The following is a 6000-nucleotide window of genomic DNA, read 5'->3' as shown; positions in this document are numbered from 1 at the left end:
TTTGTCTGTGAGTGCTCCCTGTGGGGTAAAGCAGCTTCCCGGAGCAGTTATCTCCTGCAGCAGCAGCACGGCATCTCCACACACGGCGGGGTCAGGGCTGGGCAGGTCCTTGCAGATAGGGCTGTCATGGTGTGGAGCTCTGCAGGGTCAGGGTTTGGCAGGTCCTTGCAGATGAGGGTATCTCAGTGTGGAGCCTGCTCTGTGCGGGGCAGGAGCGGGGTGTGCTGTAGCCATGATATTTTCTGAAAAATCCTTTCCTTGGGATTTTTCCTCCTGAGAAGCTGAGAGGCCTCAGGAACAAAATGTAAACAATGGTTATCTGCTGCTGTGGGATGCAACAGGTGCATCTGTAATTAGTGTCATGTAGATGTTTCCAATTAATGGCCAATCACAGTCCAGCTGTCTGGACTGTCATGGTCAGTCACAAGCCTTTGTTATCATTCTTTTTCTATTCTTAGCTACAAGCCTTTGTTATCATTCTTTTTCTATTCTTAGCTAGCCTTCTGGTGAAATCCTTTCTTCTATTCTTTTAGTACAGTTTTAATATATATCATAAAATAATAAATCAAGCCTTGTGAAACATGGAGTCAGATCCTCATCTCTTCCCTCACCCTCAGACCCCTGTGAGCACCACCACAGTGCGCAGCTGATTTCCATAGCCAATTCAGCTCCGTGGCTCTCCCTGGAGGAGGTTGGTATTTTGGGATGCAGCAGGTGTGAGTCAGGGTGAGCCAGGTGTGACCTGCCAGCATTGCCACGAACACCTTGCTGGGCTGGGGCCAGGAGGGCACAGGGTGGCTGGGGGCAATTTATTCCCTTAACGCCGTTCACGGTCTGCAGGCTCGAGCAGAGAGTGATCTATTTTTGTGTGCTGGGTCTCTGCCCGTGGAAAGGCTTGTCTCGTGTCCTTAGCACAGAGCATGTGGCTTGTGCAGGGCAGAGTCACTCTGTCTCCCAGGATGGGCTGGAGGTGTGAGAACAGGCCTGTGCTACAAACCCTCCCCTTGCTGAGGCTCTGCTCCTCGTGGCTGGTGCCAGCTGAGTCTCCCCTTGGTGGTGCCCAAGGTGCTGCTCCCCATCCTTGCAGGAGAGCCTGGAAGGGGATGCAGGGTGATGCTGGGCAGCTGGAGCCAGCCTGGCAGGGCCGTGCTGGGCACAGGCACTGGCAGCAGAAGCTTTATCCCTGCCAGCAGTGGGGCTGCAGTCCTTGTGCAGCCAGCAGGAGGGCAGAGGAGGTGGCACTGTGTTTTGTAGAGACAATCACAGCTCCAGACAGTGTGAGAGCGATGCAGAGGCTGCACCCCGACAGACAGAGCTGCCAGGCACGCTGACAGCAGCTCGTGACTGGGGCTGGCTGTGCTGAGGGATGCTCTGAGCCTCGGTCTCACCTCCCAGACGGGGCCTTTGCTGCGTGGGTCGGGCCCTTGGAGCACAGGGACGGCAATGGGCACGGCCAGCACAGCCTGGCTGCTCCTGGAGCCTGGGCATGAGCAGGAAACCCTGCCAGGCTCGCTGCCCTGCTCACCCAGCAGCTCCTGGGTAATTTACAGCAGCCTCCGCTGGATGAATACTTCCCATCATGAACGCCGGGCTCATTTTCACGTTTTTCTTCTGCTCTGTTTATTTGTTTTTATCATGAGAGATCCACTCTTTGCCTCCTGCCTAGCCCGGGCTGTGTCCCCTGTCCTGGCCATGGTGTGTTCCCCTGTCCTGGCTATGCTGTGTCCCTGTCGCTTTTCTGGCTCCTTTCAGAGGTCCGTTCGGGCAGCGTGGGGCAGCGACAGCCACAAAGGGAAGCACAGAATCCTCCCCAAAAGGCCGGGGAGGGAGGCAGGTGGCCAGTGAGCATCGGGCAGCCAGACAAAGGGCCGGCAACAATGGGAGCTCCGGAGCACAAATCGCCCCTCTCGTTATCCCCCTTTGCCAGAGTCACCCCAGCGCTGCCGAAAGGGAGGTTTTATCTCCCAGGGGCTCTGAAATGGCGCTGGAGGCTGCACAGGAGCGGGTCCCCGGTGAGAGGGGATGCGGTGCCATTGAGGATTTCACTGGGAATCTCCCGAGCGGGACCGTGCTCGGCTCGGAGGGTGCAGAAACGTGTGCCTAGTGAGAGATGGAACTGCCAGCGGTGAAGTAGAGAGAATAAACCTCTTAGGCAGATGGATTCCGCAGGTCAGGCATCGGCTGCCGGCAAATAGAGAGCTAATGACTTGGTTTTTGTCATGTACCAGGCATAGCTGTTGCAGGGAGCTGCCAGCGCGCAGGTGGAGGGCAGGGGCAGGCTTTATCTTAGCGCACTCATATTTAGAGGTGCTGCCTCGTGATTATGTCAATTCCTCCTGCTTTTCCCATTCATCTATCACTCTGTGATGAGCATCTGTTTGTGTCAGAACAAGGACTTGTTGACGGCACTCGAGCGGAGCCGCTTTGACCCGCACTTCACGGCGCACAAAGGCTTTTCTCGTTCGGTGATTAGCTCTGCGGCGCGGCCCTGGGCGCCATCTCCCTCCTTTCCTTTTCCTTTCCTTTCCTTAGTGCCTCTTGCGGAGTCTGTGGGGTGAGGAGCTCCGCAGAGCCGTGCTCAGGGTCCTGCGGCTGTGACTCAGAGCTGCGGCTGCCCTCGCTCCCCCGAGCAGGAACCGTCTGGGTCAGTGCGGCTCCATCGGGAATGCAGGGAGAGGAGGTGCAGGGAGAGATCATCGCCGTGTGGAACAGGGATCCCTGGGCTGTGCAGGGCTGTTCTGGGTGGGAATGGGTGTTTATAGGGGCAGGGGCAATGTGTGTGAGAGAGGAACATGGAGACAGGAGGTGCCTGCGGGAGGTTTGGGGTCACCAGGACTCCTCTCTTTCTCTGCCTCTTGCTGGCTGCTGCTCACTTCCACCCTGCAAACAGCACAGAACTAGCTGGGAAATCAACCCAGGAGCTGCCAGGCTGTGGAGGTGAACCGTTCAGTGCTTGGAGGTCCTCCTGAGCTGTTCCATGGACTCTCCCATAGATGGGGATAGTATTTTTCCTACAAGGAGACAGCATTTTTCCTACACCCAAACCCCTTGATTTCTCACTGGTTGGGACTCCAACTTTCTGGAAACATTTGTGATGTGTCTGTATGACCCAAAGCATCTTTGGGCTTTGCCATTGTCACCTGCTGCCACATGGACCAGATCCCATGGGCCGAGGTCCCACTGGGCTGAGGCACTGACTGACCCCAGAGCCTGAGCTCCAGCACAGATTGTTGGGCTTGGGTATCACACAGAGACCATTCTTCTCCCACTTATGTGTGGCCAGAGAATTAGTCTCATCTCTTCCCAGCTCTTTGCTAGAAATCTGAGAAGGAAAGCCTTTCCTTCCATCCCTTTTCTTTGATAATTAATTAAATAAATAGAACCCTTGAGCAAATGAAATGTCATTTCCCATTCAGGCAAATACATTTGGGTTAGAAATCTAGGTCAGAATGTAAATTATCTTGCTGCCTTCTTGAAGGTGAAGTCCCTGAAATGCACTCAATTTAACTGAAATTGGGTATTTCCCAGTTTTTGCAAGCACTTTATTTTCCTTCTAATGAATACAAGGGAAAAAACTTTTCTGAAACTGCCAGGGGATACAATCTATCCCGAATGGCTGTAATATTATATAATAAAATAAACCTTAACAACACGTGCCTCATGCTCTTAGAGGTTCTATTTTGAGCACGACATGTAGGGTGTTAAATTTGGTGGAAAATCTGACCAGAAGTCAGAAAATCAGTTTGTGTTTTTTCAGAGAGAAAATGAGACTTTGTTCATTTTGGTGTCATGGACAAGAGGGGACCCACGGGTGCCCTCATGCAGGGCCAAGGGGGCACAGAGCATCTCGCTGTGCCAAGGTGTGAGATCAGGGGCACCTGCATGGAAAGGTGGAGAGAGAGGGCTTTTCCCAGTGCTCCCATCCCCTGGGCACTGCTCTCCCTTTGCCCAGTCTGGCTGCACATGAACCACCAGGGGAAGGGAACACACAAATTCAGTCTTGTGGTTGATAGGGAAAGACAAACTTCCAGTATTGCACTGGGCTGAGACCGTTTGGACAGCAAAAACCACATTAGCTCTGTAAATTGTTTGTCAGAAGGTGCAACCAGGAGCAGGAGCTGCAATCAGTTCTGAGGAATTCTGTGATAGGAGCTCTCTGCTCTCACTGCCCCCTCCCACCTCTTATCCAGGGAATTAAATCCTTGAGTGTTTCTATTTATCACACAGTCAGTGTTTGTTTGTCTCAGTGTTAACATTTCCTTTCTTTTTTGTCTTTAATCAGCTGCAATTATTCACTTATATTCATGGGTAGCGCTAATATAAAAATAGGTGCATTATGAATATTAAACTGCTGAAAACAAAGCCCCGAATTAGATGATTTGTGTGCTCTGTGTATATAGCTTTTCCTGCCTGGATTATGCACCGTGCCATATATTTTCCCTCTTCTTTTCTCTTTCGTGCAATGCAAACCCCGAAGGGTTCACAGGGGAAAGGGGATGGGGAAATTCTGGTGCCCTCTGAACGTTGCTGTGCGGTGCTGCTCACAGTGGAGTCTGCAGGGGGGAGCCTGCAAAGAGGAGCTGTGAATTGCTTTAAACCTGGATTGCAGCTGGGAGACCCAGGGTGGTGGGGAAACCTCCTGCTGCTGCCCTGCCCAGGGAGGGATGTCTCAGTCAGCTCAGTTGTGTCCCCTGCCCGAGCCCTGCCAGGGAAGAGCCAGGCCCCTCACCCGGCCAAAGGCAGAGCCAAAGGCAGAGCCAGGCCCCTCACCCGGCCAAAGGCAGAGCCAAAGGCAGAGCCAAAGGCAGAGCCAAAGGCAGAGCCAGGCCCCTCACCTGCCCAAAGGCAGAGCCAAAGGCAGAGCCAGGCCCCTCACCTGGCCAAAGGCAGAGCCAGGCCCCTCACCCGGCCAAAGGCAGAGCCAAAGGCAGAGCCAGGCCCCTCACCTGGCCAAAGGCAGAGCCAGGCTCCTCACCTGCACAAAGACACAGCCAGCTCCTCATCTGCACAAAGCCAGAGCCAGGCTCCTCACCTGCCCAAAGGCAGAGCCAGGCCCCTCACCTGCCCAAAGGCAGAGCCAAAGGCAGAGCCAGGCTCCTCACCTGCACAAAGGCAGAGCCAGGCCCCTCACCTGCCCAAAGCCAAAGCCAGGCTCCTCACCTGGCCAAAGGCAGAGCCAGGCTCCTCACCTGCACAAAGGCAGAGCCAGGCCCCTCACCTGCCCAAAGCCAAAGCCAGGCTCCTCACCTGGCCAAAGGCAGAGCCAAAGGCAGAGCCAGGCCCCTCACCTGCCCAAAGGCAGAGCCAGGCTCCTCACCCGGCCAAAGGCAGAGCCAGGCTCCTCACCTGCCCAAAGCCAGAGCCAAAGGCAGAGCCAGGCTCCTCACCTGCACAAAGCCAGAGCCAGGCTCCTCACCTGCCCAAAGGTAAAGCCAAAGCCAGGCTCCTCACCTGCCCAAAGGCACAGCAGGAGGATCAGTCCCTGGGCATCCTGCCTGCATTTTCAGCAACTCCGGTTCTGAGGCTCCTCTCCCAACCAGCGTGGGCTGTCCCAGGGAACTCACACCATCCCTGGATGGGGCTCTTGTAGGGTGTGTGGCTATAGAGGGTGGAAGGTTTTTTGCTCTAGGTCACTAGGAGACAGAGTGGGATACTGGGATTAGGCTTTAGGGAATTTGGGATGTCTCCCTGCTGCTGTGGGCACACCACCCTCATGTGTTTGACCCGCTGCTGTTACCTTTGACCAGGGCTGCTGCCCTTGCTCCACTGCAATGCTTTTGTTGGCAAATTCAGGATTACACACCAGCTTTGTCTTTGTCCTCCTCTGCCTCAGATTGCCCTGGGTTTATAGAAGGGCAGCTGGGGCCAGTGCCACAGCCTGCTGCTGCTGCTGCCATTGCTCATGCCCCTGGTCTTTGTCTGCGTGGCTGGCTCTTTGCATTTTTAATGGTATTTTGTATTGCTTTTCTTGTACTGCTCCTGGATATTTTGCAGTCCACA

Source organism: Melozone crissalis, unplaced genomic scaffold (genome assembly GCF_028551555.1).
Source record: "Melozone crissalis strain CALT ecotype California unplaced genomic scaffold, PUWL_Pcris_2 ptg000068l_1, whole genome shotgun sequence".
NCBI classification, from domain to species: domain Eukaryota; kingdom Metazoa; phylum Chordata; class Aves; order Passeriformes; family Passerellidae; genus Melozone; species Melozone crissalis.
Note: the sequence above shows the minus strand (reverse complement) of the source record.